This window comes from Hemibagrus wyckioides, linkage group LG03, assembly GCF_019097595.1.
Source record: "Hemibagrus wyckioides isolate EC202008001 linkage group LG03, SWU_Hwy_1.0, whole genome shotgun sequence".
NCBI lineage: Eukaryota > Metazoa > Chordata > Actinopteri > Siluriformes > Bagridae > Hemibagrus > Hemibagrus wyckioides.
In genome coordinates, this window is record NC_080712.1 from 14,954,264 (window position 1) to 14,970,165 (window position 15,902).

General features: G+C 38.8%; 1 long non-coding RNA gene across 1 annotated transcript; it reads left to right on the forward strand.

The window, feature by feature from the left end:
* The first annotated feature begins 3,274 nt into the window (after positions 1–3,274).
* Positions 3,275–15,374, forward strand: LOC131351272 (uncharacterized). The gene is made up of 7 exons (XR_009204364.1): positions 3,275–3,392; positions 4,274–8,181; positions 8,631–8,708; positions 9,124–9,221; positions 9,433–9,537; positions 9,695–10,062; positions 15,241–15,374. It is a non-coding gene; the product is annotated as an uncharacterized LOC131351272 (long non-coding RNA).
* The last annotated feature ends 528 nt before the right edge of the window (positions 15,375–15,902 follow it).

Consider the following 15,902-nt stretch of genomic DNA (forward strand, 5'->3'; position numbering starts at 1 on the left):
ATACAGTTTTCTTTATTAATTAAAGCACAGCAGACTACAATCTTTTTAGAAGGTTATAGTTCTATTTAATGCTGATGAAATATTAAATATGTGGCAGCTGGGAATAAGAGAAATAAAACAATGATGTTATAGGAATAACAGGAATGTCTTATAACAGTGTTGAAGAGATGAGACTAACACTTGCAGAAGCTTGAAGAAATCAGAACTAACAACCTTTGTAATGATAATCTCATAGTGTCCAGTAAAACTAGCATAAGCTTTATTTTATGCACCTACATAGTCAAGAGACAGAAAGTGATTGAATTAAAATAGTAAACCATGACCCAGTTTGCGCTGCAATGTCTATATGCTGAAGCTATTTCATTTAAAATCGTTCATCAAACTCTTTTTTTTAGCTCATCACTTGTCAGTAGAAATTGAAAGGAGTTCACCAGAGGCTTCTTGTACCTTATCTGTCAATATGATACTGCTTTTGCTGTGTTTTATTAAGGAGCAAATAAGAGAGATGCTGCTGAGCAGCCAATGAAGTAACACGTGTGATTTGAGAATCCCACACATTTCATGTTAATTGTAATTTTATAGTGCAATGTTTTGTGCACACTTTTTCCACACCCGGATGTCTTATCATGGCCAGTAAAAACCCTAAACATGCCACAATGACCCAACAACTAAGGCCTGCTTCACAGGTAACGGCCATGGGCGTCATCTCCACCCCGTGGCTCCACCTCTCTGAGGAAAGTCACGCAGGTAATTGATGCGGAGTGCCTGAAGCAAGAATTGCTGAGCTCTTTGAAACAAGACATTGCAGAGATCTTTAAAACCGAACTCCAAGCAGTACTGTGTGATGATTTGTCCACAATTTGAGCTGACCTAGTGAAAACAACTGCCAAATGACAACAGATACCAACCTGGCTGCACTCAAAGGTACAGTGAGGGAAATAGAGGAATCACTCTCAGTCTGTACTGATGACATAGTTGAGCTTAAAAACAAGCTTGCACACTTAACCACTGAGTTCGTTTCATTGGAAAACAAGTGTGAGGACCTCGACTATCATTGTATGCAGACGATTTATTGCTCTATGCATCTGATCCTGTGTCTGGTCTGCCCGGTATCTTGTCCACTCCTGATACATTCAGCTCCTTTTCTGGATATAAAATAAATTTTCAGAGGAGTGAATGTTAAAAAGGTTCCACAACAGGTTATGAGGGTTTGAAGAACAGCCTGTGGTTCAAAATGGGCAACTACAAAACAAAACCGGTCTGGCATAAAGCATACAGGCTGTGAATTCAGGAAAGCGAAGCAGGACCAGTTGAGAGGGTGCAGCATTAAGGTCCAGCATCAAGGAGGGGAAATCAGTTTCCTTTCCAATTCCAATTAGTCCTGTGGACAGACTAAGGACACTCTGGAAACCACAAGGCTTGAGATAGTGGACCAATTCAAGAAGACAGAAAGAGACATGATTCTCAGCATATGCAAAACACCTTTCCTCTCAGGTAAAGATAAATGGCCTGCACTCTTTTGTGAAGCCCAATCGAGTAAAAAAAAGACACACATAGTGGTGGTCATCTTTGCATCACTGCTTGATATAAAACAACGTCTTCAGAAGTTTAATATGGATTGTCTATTTATCTGTTCTTTTGTTCTCATTTCAGCTCAACAGCAAATTCCACAGGATAACAAATGAAAATCTGCCATTTCATTCTGTTCTGCACTTGACAAATATACACCTCAGCTGCTGAAAATGGGAAATTTTGGTGAGAAGATGGAAGAACTTTTGATGGCGTGTGAAAATATTTTAGTGCGTTGCAATACATAACATTAAATGTGAAAACTGGACCCTGAGATCCCTATGCAATGTATTTGTTTCTGCAACAGGACAAGAACGAGGTCACTGCGGCTAAAACAGCAACTCTGGCAGGCCTTCCACTTTATTTAAGGGACGACTCCTCACAGATTTTCAAAACTTGCAATGTATTTTTATTTTTTACATGTCCATAAGTCCAGTTAACAATTGTTTTATCAGATATTCTGAGATAAGCATTGGTATAAACATCTGTAAAAACATTCAGACTATAATTACACCCCTATCATATGGAAGGACAAAGAAAGAGCAATAATGCATCCCATAAATCTCTTAGTTTATTGTTTGTTTAAGGCTTAGTGTCTTTCAACATGTATATAACATTGTATTTAAGTTCTGGACACTGAAACTCATAGACGTTATCAAAACATTACAGCTAACAAAATGTAAATTCAGCCATTTTAAGTGAAAACCGGTAGTCACGTTTTATCCCAAGGAAACTAGTGAGGAAAATGGATGGAAATTATTTCTGTTGAATATTGTTTTATTTCAAGTTTAATGGTATACTGATGATTAGGTTAAGGTTAAAGGAGTACACAATAATGCCCTTAGTATGTTTGTTCAACAAAAGTAAGGGAACAATAGTAATTTTTGGAGCTGTGGACACTGAAATGTCTTGTTTTCAACTTTTCAGAATTCAACCAAATAAATGGAGCTGTTTCAGATTGTTGGTGTTTTTAATATTGTGTTAGTAGCACTTATATGGTTAAGGCAATCGGTATCCTCATATGAATGAAAAATCCATCTTCTCTGCTGTTATTAGTGTTATTAAGTCTTTTGAGCCAGCTAGCTAGTCGCTGTAGCTAACACCTCGTTAGCAGCTAATAGCTAATAGCAGCCCGTGGTAACTCAGGAAGCGCCAAAGGATTGGCTTTCTCTGCAGGTGAACCTTCTTCCTCCTTTTGTGAAGAGGCTTTTGCTATATAATTCATCCTCACGTGCAGTCTATATACCGCCCTTAGTCACCACGTGAAGGCTAAGCTTCTTTTCTCACAGATGTTTAAGAAATTCACGAAGACCGTAGAACTGAATAAAGGACTAATACAAACAAACATTAGCCACACATTCAGCTAGCATGGAGAACACAGGCATGACTTTAAACTTGTAAATAAACAGAAAATAAATCTACACACCACTTTTGCCTGTTTGTGAGCTAAGAGAGAGTTGTGCATCTTCAAGTTTCTTGATATGGATGGCTTATATTATAATGTTAGAGAAAGCATCTTAAACTGAAAACATCGTTCAATCTCTTCATGCATAAAAGAAAGTGGCTATAAATGAATTATTGCCAACTTTTATTTCATAACCTGTCATTTATGTATTTAATATTATAGGTTTAGTACTTGCTTTAATATGTGTAATAAGCTGTTGATTTTATTGTGAAGTTCATGCCTTTATTTTAAAGGATGCTCGCTGTAGGTCGGGAAAAAGGGGACCTAAAAACAGCGAGGAATAAAAACCTGCCTGCATCTTAAAAGACATTTTTCTAACTTCTGTTTAGGACCTGACTGAAGGAGGCACAAGGTTGATGTGAGTTTCCAAATTTTATTGTTTTATTGCGATGTCTTTACAGTGAATTTTGATGCTATAAAATAGACAGCGTGAGCTCGCTAAACTGCCGTTCGTCTACACAGCACGCTAGCTATATGCAGTGGCGGACTGGGACAGTAATTCAGGCCGGGAATTTGACTCCATCCCAGGCCACCTTTGCTGCTGCTGTCACCGCCACCCTAAATGAACCCTCAAAAACTCGCTAGGAATACACCATCTGTACTACCACACCAGAGACAAATATAAAATTGGCTTACACATTCAAATGCTGAAATATATATTTTATGTATTTCCAATGATCAAGTACAGTATATCAGAAAGTATCAGAAACACAAACTTAACAAAAGCTAAGACAGTGTAAGTAACAGATAATGTTCGCTCAATGGCATATGAAGAGACCAGTAAGAGTAAACAGTAAGTAATTAGCACTAGTAAATAAATAAAAATCCTTGGACTGAGGACGGGCAAAATAATCACATGGATTATCAAGGGGTTCACTGTCTCTTTCATCTTTCCCTGAATCTTTTGCTTAGCAAAACTTAAAGAAAAAGAAAGAATTTCTGGTTAAATTTGGCACTAGAAAATACTGATAGAAAAAATAGAAATAATAGAAGAAATGCTCGTGTAAAACTTCTATCGTTATATATTTTTAAATATATATATTTTGTGATCATCATTAGCTTGCAGTTAGCCATGCTGTAGATGCGTGTGTGTAGGTAATTTATTTTTATTTGTTATAAAAATTTTGACCCTCTAACACACTTTCTATTCTACTTCTATGATTTCTTTTATGTATTATATAAAAATTTTGATCCACTAACATTAGCACTCTCTATTCTATCTACTTGATTGCATTTCAGAGAGAAAAGGCTCATCCACCTCTATGAACATTGGAAGATTCAGGCACATACAGCTAGAGCGCAACCCAAAAAGTCAGACATTCCTGCTAGCCATATTGCAGCTCTTATAGAAATGCTAGAGAAAGGAAGAGACACGTCACTGACATCCACACAGAAGTAAGAAACCATCTCACTCCGTCCAGTGAGACCAGACGTCGAGTCGATGCCTGTGAGGCTGTGACAAAAGACATTGTTGAAATTGCTTATGTAAGGATGGCAGCTGTAGACAGTGATTATGACAGTGAAACAGTAAGGCAGCGTCTTTGTAACTGCTTAAAAGAGACCAAATGTCCACTCCATCTATGTATCCACAGTCTCACCTTCTAGTCGACACGCCAGTGATAATTCCAGCGAACTACAGGTTCCATCATAGCAGCTAAAAGTGTGGATGCTGCAGCAGAGATCGCAGCAAGAGAAGCAGAGTATGAGAAGTTACTGGAGGAGAAAAGGCAGAAGAAAGATCTTGAAGCCCAGAAACAAGAGCTGGAAAGACTAAAGGCACAGAAAGGTATAAAAGCTGCATGTGCTAGATTGGAAATTTACAATCAAGAAATGATGCACGAGGCCAATGTCCATTCTGCTGATTGCAGCACTGGAAGACAGCAGCAAGTTTCTTTTCGCCACGCTATGTATACAGTTCCCTTTCAGCAGCCCACTTTTCCAATAGTACCATCACCTCCACAACCAGATGTGACTCGTTTTGCTCAAGCCGTCCAGGATAGCATAGTTTTAAAAAGACTGCCAATGCCAGAGCCATCTGTATTCAATGGTGACCCAATTCAGTTCAGTGAATGGAAGGCTTCATTCAATGTCACAGTGACATCCAACCTGTCTCCATAATGACAGCTACATTAAAGCCAAACCGGTGCCAGTTCCCAATCAAAGAACAGACAAAGCAGCAACCACAGTGTGTGTGTGTGGAGAGCCTTGTCTATGGCCTGCTGGACACACACAAATTAACTATCATGACACGTAAGGCTACAATAACGCAGAGTGAAAGAGTAATGGGTCTCAGAGTGCGAGGTTACTCCACAATTCACATTGATCTCCCCCTGCCTATACCAAAGAATGCATACCACTGATTCAAACACACACTCCTACCTGTGAAATGGCAAGGAGATGGAAACATTATTGAGCGTGAAGCTCAATAATGGATGAAATTTCATCACAACTAGAATGCGAGGTTGGCTTATTAATAGGCTACAAGGACACTGGCACCACGGCAGGTAATTACAGGAGGAGACAACAAGCCCTTTGCAGTTTGCATGGATCTAGGGTGGAGTATTGTAGGCTGTTTTTCACCTCACCATGACTTGTCAAGCATCATCAATGTGTGCCATAGAGTTACTGTCAAAGAGCTTCCTCCAGCAACTCCAGCAGATGTTATCAAGGTTCTTGAGTCTGACTTTTAAAATGTCAGCAAGGATAAAATCTCAAGGTGACATCCTCTTCCTGAAGATTTGAAAGTAATGTATTCTCAAGAACGCTCATGGCTACTATAAAATGCCACTCCCCTTTAAAGAAAGACCCTATCTCCCAGACAATAGGCACCTTGCCATTGTACGGCTCAGTCGTCTCAAAAGGACGTTTCTGAAGGATGAGCACTACATGTACTGTTCATGAATGAGGTGATTGAAAGGGTGATGCAGAACAGGTTCTCAGCATGGGAAAAGAGGGAGAGAAATGGCACATTCCCTACCATGCAATCTATCAACCCAAAAACCCAGAGAACCTTCATGTTGTTTTTGATTTCTCTGCTAAGTACAAGGGAACCAGCCTAAACGACCATCTACTATCAGGCCCAGATATGACAAATAATTTATTCGGAATTTTATTTTATACTTTAATGTTGATGATGGTATCACAGGCACAGAAGGTGTAGACAAAGCTATTCAGCTTGCAAAGGAAGCTCAGGAACTCTGTGCTATGGGTGGTTTGAGATTACATAAGTTCGTGTGTAACAACAGATCGGTACTAGAGAGTATAGAACCATCAGAATGTGCCACTAGGTGCGTTTACATGGACACTTGTAATCCGATCGTAAACAGGTGTATGAAAAGCTGAAAGAAGCAGGTGTAAACCGGTCAATTGACCAAATAAAAAACAGATGGAAATCTCTTAAGGCTGCTTATTACAAGGCACACTCACAGAACAACAAAAGTGGAGAATCGCCATCGACTTTCTTATCCATACTCTTATCCATAGATGCCTTGTCCTGGGCTCGGGAAGGGGCCTTTTAATGACGTGATAGATACACACAGCCTGAATCATATCATCACGCGCTCGTTGTCTCCTAATTAGCAACCGAAGATGTAAAATATTAAGTCTGCTTTTTAAAAGAACAAAAAGAAGCAGTGACAATGCAGCGGCTAGTACGTCCATCCTGGAACGGCGGAAATCCTGTTTTTGTGGACTGTGCGTATGTCAAGAGATCTAATCTGATTCTAATCATGTGTCATGTAAACGTGCATAACAATCTGATTACTTTATACCGCGTTCATGTAAACTCTGCGATCGGATTCGTCAATCTGATTGAATTCAGTCTGATCTGATTAAAAAGTGTCCATGTAAACGCACCTATTGAAGTGAAGACTTTTGACCTTTCCTTCTCTGACTCACCAGTAGAAAGAGCATTAGGGATGGTGGCACATTGAATCCGACACCTTTCAATTTAGAATTTGCTTGAATGACCAGCCTGCGACTTGCCATGGCATCTTATTCGCAGTTGCCTCCCTTTAAGAACCGTTAAAGGTTCATTGCTCCTTTCCTACTTACTGGAAAAAGGGTTTTGCGTGACATGTGTAGGAATGGCAGGCTGGGATGACTCGCTTCTGAATGAACTTCAACCAGTGTGGCAACGATGGAAGGATTATCTTCCTAATCTGGGAAAAATTAACATACCACGTTGCTATGTACCAGCTGACTACCAGTGTTCGTATTTGAGATTACATATTTGAGTTAAATATTATATTATATACGTATATATGTAATTATTATATATCTGGCTGTGTAAGTTGCAGCAAGCAATACCTTGAAGGTGGAGCTTGGTTTTACAGACGTTGATGAATACTTCTGGACAGATTCCAAAGTTGTTTTGGGATACATCAGTAATCAGGCACATCACTTTCACATGTTTGTGTCTAATAGGATGCAGAAGATATATCTCAGCACAACTCCCCAGCAGTGGCGATATGTGCCTTCTGACAAAAACCCTGCAGATCTAGCCTCTGTAAGTGTAAGCTAGCTTCTGACATCAAACTGGTTTACTGGACTTCACTTCTTGTGGGAGAAGGAAAGTTCTCAAGCTGTAGATGTCATTACAGAAATCCTGATCGGAGACCCTTAAGGTTAAGAGGGCTCAGACACTGAATGTACAAACCATGAGTTAGTCTCTCAGAACTCTTTTCAAAGTTTTCTTCATGGTAGAAAGGCACACAAGCTGTTGACCGTCTCCAACATGCCATGTGTAACTAGTCAACAAGCCACAGCGCTATGCAAGAGCGTGAAGAAGCACGATGCATCATCATAAGGGATCTACAGGGACAAGTTTATCCTGAGTTTATCCTGAGTTTAAGTTGCTCAGTAAGGAAGTACAGCTTCCATCTCGGAGTAAACTATATCATATGGATGCCTTTCTAGACCAAGAGGGGATCCTCAGGGTGGGTGGAAGATTGAAAAATGCGTCTCTCCCTACTTCACAGAAACATCCAGTGATCATTCCGAAGAATATAGATAAGATGCCAGAAAAAAAAAAAACAGGAACTCATGAGGAATTTTATTTCCAAATAGTCACAAGGTTTTCAAAGAGAACTGAGGATAAATTGAGTGAAATGGCTGACTGGAAACCACCATCACAGACACCAGGAGAGGTACAGAACTATAGTGTTGTATTGTTCAGCCAGTGAGCAATATACTGTATTATCTTTGTATTTCCGTTTTTCACATCTCACATTGATATTACTATGTTGAGCAAATATCTGAAGGGCAAATATCACATTAGTACTGTCGCAGGGGGTTAGTGCTAAAACTCAAACATGTTTTACTCTATACCAGAGCATAATAGTATAACATAATGTCTTTATGTTAAAAAAAGCTTTCAAAGATTTTGGGAGATATAAGTATTTGTAAGAGTATGTTTAAAAAATAAATGAAATCATGTATTTTACTTTAGATGTATTTTGTCATGTATTTTTAATTGCTATTTTAGGTCAGTAATGGAGTAACAAATGACATATCTTCAGCAAACTGAGTGAATGTGTGTGGTATCATTATCACCCACTTGCCCTTCTACAGAATATGAAGTCTGGTGTCTTTACAGGTACTTGAAGAGGAGTGCCAAGAGTATGCAGAGACCAGGAGGAGTCTTAAGAAGGATGTAGAGGAACTTCAAGAGATAGTAAGAAACAGCACAATTTAATGTACAGCTGGAATTTGTAACTTATCCTTGAGAAAATACTTCCATCACTAGTTCCATGCAGATCTCATCAGTATAGCTGTGATCACTTCAAATTACATTCCACATAGGACTATATTTAACTGTTCTGAATGATTTGAAAATGATATTGTAAAGGATACTGTAATTTATCTCTGCACTCTCTCACAGATTTAACCACTTGTATTGCACTGTTCATGAAGATAGGCCTGTTTTTCATTTAACCCCTTAGACCCATGTTCAATGTTTAAACTTATATTCCTGACTTTTGTAAAAACACACCATTCCTAATAGTTTCGTGGTAGTTACGGAATCATTAATGATGGTTCATATGCACAATATGCAAATGTTTGAATAATAATCTGTACCATCTTTCAAGATTCCCTGAGAACACTAAAGCTGGAGCTGCTGGAGTTTAACCTGGACGTGGACGAGCCACAGAGACTCCAAGAACTAGGAGAGCAGGAGGTCGCCAAGGTAAAAGAAGTGTATCTTTATTTTATTTATTTATATGGGAGGCCATTTTGAACAGAGTCAGTACAGACCCTACATACCTCTCACATTAGCAGTGCTCAATTTCTACTATCATGGATAAGAAATTGTTATGGATATTTCTAATAACACATATTATAAGATATTTTTTGGTATTAGGATTAGCAATAACTTTGTTGTGTATGAATTATATAAGGTGAGAGAGAAGATTGAGCTGGAGAACCTGGCAAAAAGTTATCTGCGGGACGTTCTCAAGAAAAAGTACTAGGACTCTGTGAGCATGAAAGGGAAGGTCATTAAGGTAAAAAAAGAAACGAACAGAGCAAGTTTCCACAGAAAGTCTAATAAGCTGTATGTGTTTCATCTTTGTTCTAAAAATTAATTAATTATATTTAAAGAAACCTATTCTTGCCATCCTCATTTCTGTATGTGTTCTTAATAATATATGACCCCCTCAGGCCTTCCACTCAGGGTGTGAAGTGGAGAACTTTCCCATGAATGAACGGACAGTAAAGGAACTAGAAGAGCTTTCCAGGGTAGAGGCCATTCGAGAGATGGAAAAAGCCGACACTAGTGTATGTATACAATGCTGTAATATGCAGATACAGGCTGAAGAGATTCGAATGCAAAAGGTTCATCATACATGTTTTCTGTTGTGTTCGAGGCAACATTAGAGAAAGACGAGAAGATTAAATGGCTTGACGTGGAGAGCTTAGAGTTTACAGGTAGTCTGAGCGCTCATTATGGAGGTCCTAACCCTCACCTGTACAGCCAGTTTGATCTGCATACAAGAGACCAGAAGATGAACCAGATCATCCTGCTACAGGTGATGTCCTCATTTTACCCTGATTGTATTTATAAAGAAACAAAATGCTAAAAGGATATAAAGTTTTAAAACCTTCATATACATACTGTATATATAGAGATTTTTATTTGAATGGTTTTAATTCTAGGATGTTATTTACAAAGTGAAGACAGCTTTCAATACAGAGTTTGAGGCTGTGTACAAACAGAAGGAGCGTACGGTGTCAAATCCGCGCCATAAGTATCGTACTCGTAAAAAATATCATTCTCGTAAAATAAAATATCGTACTCATAAAAAAATATAATACACCTAAAAAAATATAAAACATGTGAATCACAAGCATGCTAGTGTTTGTTATTCCAAATATTACGCGTAGAGTTTTATGCAGATTAAGGGGCAGGATAAAAGTCCCCATGGGTCCACTGCTTCTCAACCTACTACTCTTCTTTAGCCAATCAGTAAAGTGACGTCACTGACGCGTGACTCTGCCGGTTAGTGTTTGAACCTGTCTTAAGCAAGTGAGAAGATGGGCGATTACGCACTACTACATATAATTGATATCAATGTACGGTATACAGTAGTTAGATGCCTTAATTGGCCAAGGAATCAGGTGTAATATGTCTAAAATGGTTCTTAAATGCCCCAGTTGTTTTGTGCAGGTGTGGAGGACATGGTGCTTTCTTCCTGGGGTTGTGCTTACAGAGACTGAGTGGATGCTGCGACCACAGGCACAGTTTAGGACACACACTGACCCAAACTCCCCATCCTCTCTCTCTCTCCCTCTCTCTCTCTCTGGCCTTAATATGAAACAGTAACACTCACTGCTTTAATAAAACTTTATTTTATTTATTTCTTTTTTTCAACATAGGACAGAACTAGCAGTAATAGCCCTTGACACAGAATTATAAAAACTTTATAAAAAAAAAACTTATTATAAAACTACTGCAATGAGCAGAAACAGAAGTGCAGAGTCAAATACTTTAAAAACATTATGCAAAAAAAATAATAATTGTATTTTATATATCAAACAAGTACATCTTGTATAAGCAAGAACACTGCTGTAATGGCATCCCTGAACATTCAGACTAAAGCTTTTGTTATCTTTCCTGGTTTCTGGAACAGTGTTTATTCTTCTTTTTCCACAGGCAGTCTGCCTCCTGAAAATATTGGGGAAATAGCCAAAAATGTGATAAAGAGAAATGCAGCAGACATTCATATACTCATATAAAACTATATTCTATATATAATATAACTAATATCTAGCTTTTATTAACGGTCATCTTGAAAACATTGCATGGGGAATCTATGCTTCATTACAGCGCCAGCATGCACGTGGTCTGATTAGTGCATGTGTCTGTATCTGAACCTCCAGCCCCTGACCCTGTATCTGACTGACCTGACCCTGTATCTGACTGACCTGAGCCTGTATCTGACTGACCTGAGCCTGTATCTGACCCTGTATCTGACTGACCTGAGCCTGTGGACGCAGTGATACAGGACTCTGATTAAGAGTCTGGGTTAATACAGTGATAAGAGTAAACACAAAGTGAATTACATTACTTTAAAGCTATAAATTTTTTATCATGATGAAACTGAACACATGAGCTTAGTGCTGCTGGCGGACTACTCTACTGTTTGAGCAACAATAACGATATGCTATGATGCTAATGATTGTACAATGATACACTTGTCCAGTTCAGTAAAATACTCTTTAGCATAATAACAGGAGGTTTGATACTACAATAGAAATACATATACAAAACTTTAAACATATTAATTAAATCTTCTCACTTGTTTAAGACAGGTTCAAACACTAACCGTCAGAGTCGCACATCAGTGACGTCACATTCATGTGTTTTATATTTTTTTACAAGCACACTTTTTTTTTTTTAACGAGTACGATATATTTTTTACGAATACGATTTTTTTTTATGAGAAACATATTTTTTAGAGAAACGAGTACGATACTTACGGCGCGGGTTTGATGCCATAGCTTCTTCACCGTAACTCTAAATCATTGTGAACATTTGACTCGCAGTCTCACACTTTCTCAGTCACTTACGCACCTCGTCCACTGTCTGTGTGTGTGTGTGTGTGTGTGTGTTTCTCTCTGTGATGTAAGCTAAAGATCTAGCTAGCTAGCTCATCATATCTCAGTCGAAACTGTGCACTCAAAAATAAGAAAGGAGTGGGAATCAAACCCTGAATTCAAAGGCTGGTTGAAGCCATGTATTGGAGATGATACACGGCATACTGCCTGTATTGTAAGGCTGATTTCTATGCAAAACTGTGTGATATAAAAAAACAAAAAACAAATGACAACTCAAAAACATACTCAAAAGGCAAAGCCTTATAACAGTTCCGCCCAAAGCAAGCTGCCATTAATGAGTACAAAAACTAACTCTGCAAAAATGGCTGAAGCCATGATGGCATTAGCTGTTGCTGAACACTGTTCCATGCAGCATGTGATCACATTGGGGAAGCATGTAGAGCTGCTTTCTCAGACTCCACTGCTGCTACTCACTTCAAGATGAAGTGCACAGAAATGGTTAATGGTGTTCTAGCACCATACTTTCTAAAAAAAAAAGTTGGTCGCAGATGTGGGTGACCAGAGTTTCAGCGCTCCCCTTGATGAGTCCACAGATGTAAGTGCTTCTAAGTACCTGGGGGTACTTTAGTGACACCAAACATACAACTGTCTCAACATTTCTAGGGCTTGTTGAGTTGGAGGGAGGAGATGCCAGATCTATAGTCCAAGCTCTTGTGACTTTAATGTGGTCTTAAAAAAGAGAAACTCCTGGGGATAGGGACTGACAATGCCTCCGTTTTGATGGGGATTAACAATGGGGTCCATAAAGTGCTGAAGGAGGAGTATGGCCTTAAAAATCTAGTTCTTATTCGCTGCTTGCGTCACTCTCTGCAGCTTGCTGTAAGTCATGCTTCCAATGACACCATCCCCCGGAGTACTTGGTACGAGAGACTTATAACTGGTTTTCAGTGTCTCCAAAGCGCAGGGACAAGGCCATATATGAGACCATCGTCTGTGGGGAGAAACCCTTACAAATGACCAAAGTGTGTGCAACAAATTGGCTCTCTATTGAACCAGTGGTTTCACACATTTTTGACCAGTGGGAGGCGCTTAAACTGCATTTTGCAGTCACCAAGTCCAGTGAACACTGCTATATGGCTGTGATTTTATACTCCATGTACAGTGATCCTCAAAACATCATGTATCTGACTTTTTTGAAGTCAGTGCTGGGTGAGGTACAATTTGCTATCAAGGCTTTTGAGGTAGAGCAGGTTGATACTCTTAAACTTCTTGACAGCTTGGTGAGCCTGATAAAGTCTGTGAGTAGCAGGGTGCGGAATCCACTGGCAAATATTAATGGACTCAAAGAGTTAATTGATGGATACATCAGTCCCAAACCGTATCTCGGTTACCTTTTTGAGTCAAAGGCAGCTGAGCTCCACCTTGCACCTGAGAAGTACAATGTCCATAAGCGGTGTGTAGCCTTCACCGTCTCCCTCACTAACAAGTTGAGGGTGAGACTGCCCAACAAAATTAAAGCATTGCGGTACATGTCAGTTTTCAATGTCGAGGAAACTCTGAAGCACAACAAGAGCCTGGGAGAAATAGAAAAAATAGCCAAGCACCTTGGCTATGCTCTTACAGACACAGACAAGATTGTCCAGCAATGGCGTGTCATTCATCTAAGTAAGTGGAATGAAACAAAAAACACTGTGGGCTTCTGGAGTGAGGTTTGGAAGTTCAGAGATGCAGCTGATGTCAACCCATTTCAGGAACTTGCCATGGCTGCTGTGTCTGTGTTGTCCTCGCCACACTCAAATGCTGAAGTGGAGAGGTTATTTAGCCAGATGAGTTTGGTAAAAACTTAGGAATCAAATGTCCTTGAAGACCCTTAACTCCATCCTGTATGTCCGATATGGTCTGGAGTTGTCTGGTGAGGCTTGCTATGAGCACAAGCTGCCTGATAATGTTTTGCAGCTTTTTTAGGTCACTTTGCCGGTCCCAAGCCTGGATAAAGGAGGAGGGTTAGACGTATAGCTAGAAATTCAGACCCACATAGCAGTCTTTTGATTAAATTTGATATTCTAACATTTAACAATACAGGACAAAATTGATATATGTAATGTAGGCCTAGACAAAGCATTGAAGTCATGAAGTTATTTTGAAAAGAGATGGTCTATTTCAATGTCAAAATTAAAAAATCAAATTGACAAAGAATCAACTGAAAATAGCTCATTTACAGTTTTAAACAGATTTACAGTGTCTTTTACTCACTTTTTAGCTACCCCACAACGTTATTCCTTTCTCCTACAGTGTCCATTACAATTGCAAGCAAATTGACAATTATGCATATTAGGCGATGACGTCATTTAGCGACTTCTAGTGACTTTTAGGACAGCCAATAGCTACTACAGCCAATAGTTACAAAATGTTGTTAAGTGCAGTGACCCATTGTGTTTGTGTGCATTAAGGTCGATGAGCCGTCCCTTCAGCTGCCTTTAAACACATCCCAAAGTGAGCCTTCAGCTTGCATTCTGGCAAACAAACCTTCCATTTATTTACTAAAGATAATCACTGGATTTTACAATTTTTATTTATAAGTAGAAGGACATAATGTTAGATGTTTTTGTATAAAACTGCTAAGACAAGTAGCACCTATGATCTTGGTGCTCTATTTTTCACAGCCTCTCTGTGCTGGAGAGCTGGACAGTGTCTGGCATAATCTTCAGTACCTCTCTTCTGAGTTCTCCAGCTCCCAGGCTGGGGTATGAATCAGCACTGCAGTTGAGATACACTCACAAACACACACACACAGACACACACACATACAAACTTGACCCTAAGCTCAAGGATGTTTTTTTTCCCGAACCATTCTGTGTAAGCTCTAGAGATCGTAGTGTGTGAAAATCCCAGGAGATCAGCGCTTGATCTGTATCTGCATGACTGTATGCATTGTGCTGCTGCTACATGATTGGTTGATTAGATAACCGCATAAATGAGCAGGTGTACTGGTGTTCCTATTAAAGTGGACGTTGATTGCAAGTAACGTTTCTCTTACAAGAAATTCAGTTTCCCCCCACATTGCTCAAGCTCTCCACAAATAAGTAGAAATATTTTTGTTATATTTCAATAAACCCTGTATATAAATCTCTCTTTCTCTTCTTCAACAGGTCTGCAGGGCAATATTAAAGTCTTTAGATCCAGAATTTTCACCCCCTCATCCCTCATCCCTCTATGTAGCTGATCTGTAAATAGTTCTGAGTCTGTAAATAGGTTTATCTTTTAGTGAAAGTGCTTATAGAGTTCATTTTTAACTTTATTTTGTTCAATAAAATATTTCATTTTCATCTATTGATGCCTCATTCTGATCATTTCTGTTTTTCAATATATTTACATAATCTTCCTCTAAAAAGCAACCCAAACACATAAAATGACCTCACTAATAAACATAGAAAAAATCTTTTTAAAGAATGTTGGAAACTTTGAGTAATTCACCAAAATAAAGAAAATGACAAAATAAAATGTCTGTCCTTTAAAAATTTGTTGAGAGACCGAGCCTGTAGAAAAGTCTGACTATAGACTGAAATTCTAATTGTAGACGACCAAAAATCAATGAGATGACACCATTCTACATGTAGTAGTGGATTCATCTCCTTGGAATAGTATTGACAAATCCATCATTATAGTAGAACATCTATATATGACACCATCATCCTGTTACAATCTTGTAAAAAAGATTTAAGTTACATTTCAGTTAACATCATATTTGAGTTAAACTAAAGGCTGGTTAGTTAACCTTTTTTTTTTTTTAAAAGAATTAATTGATTTTCCA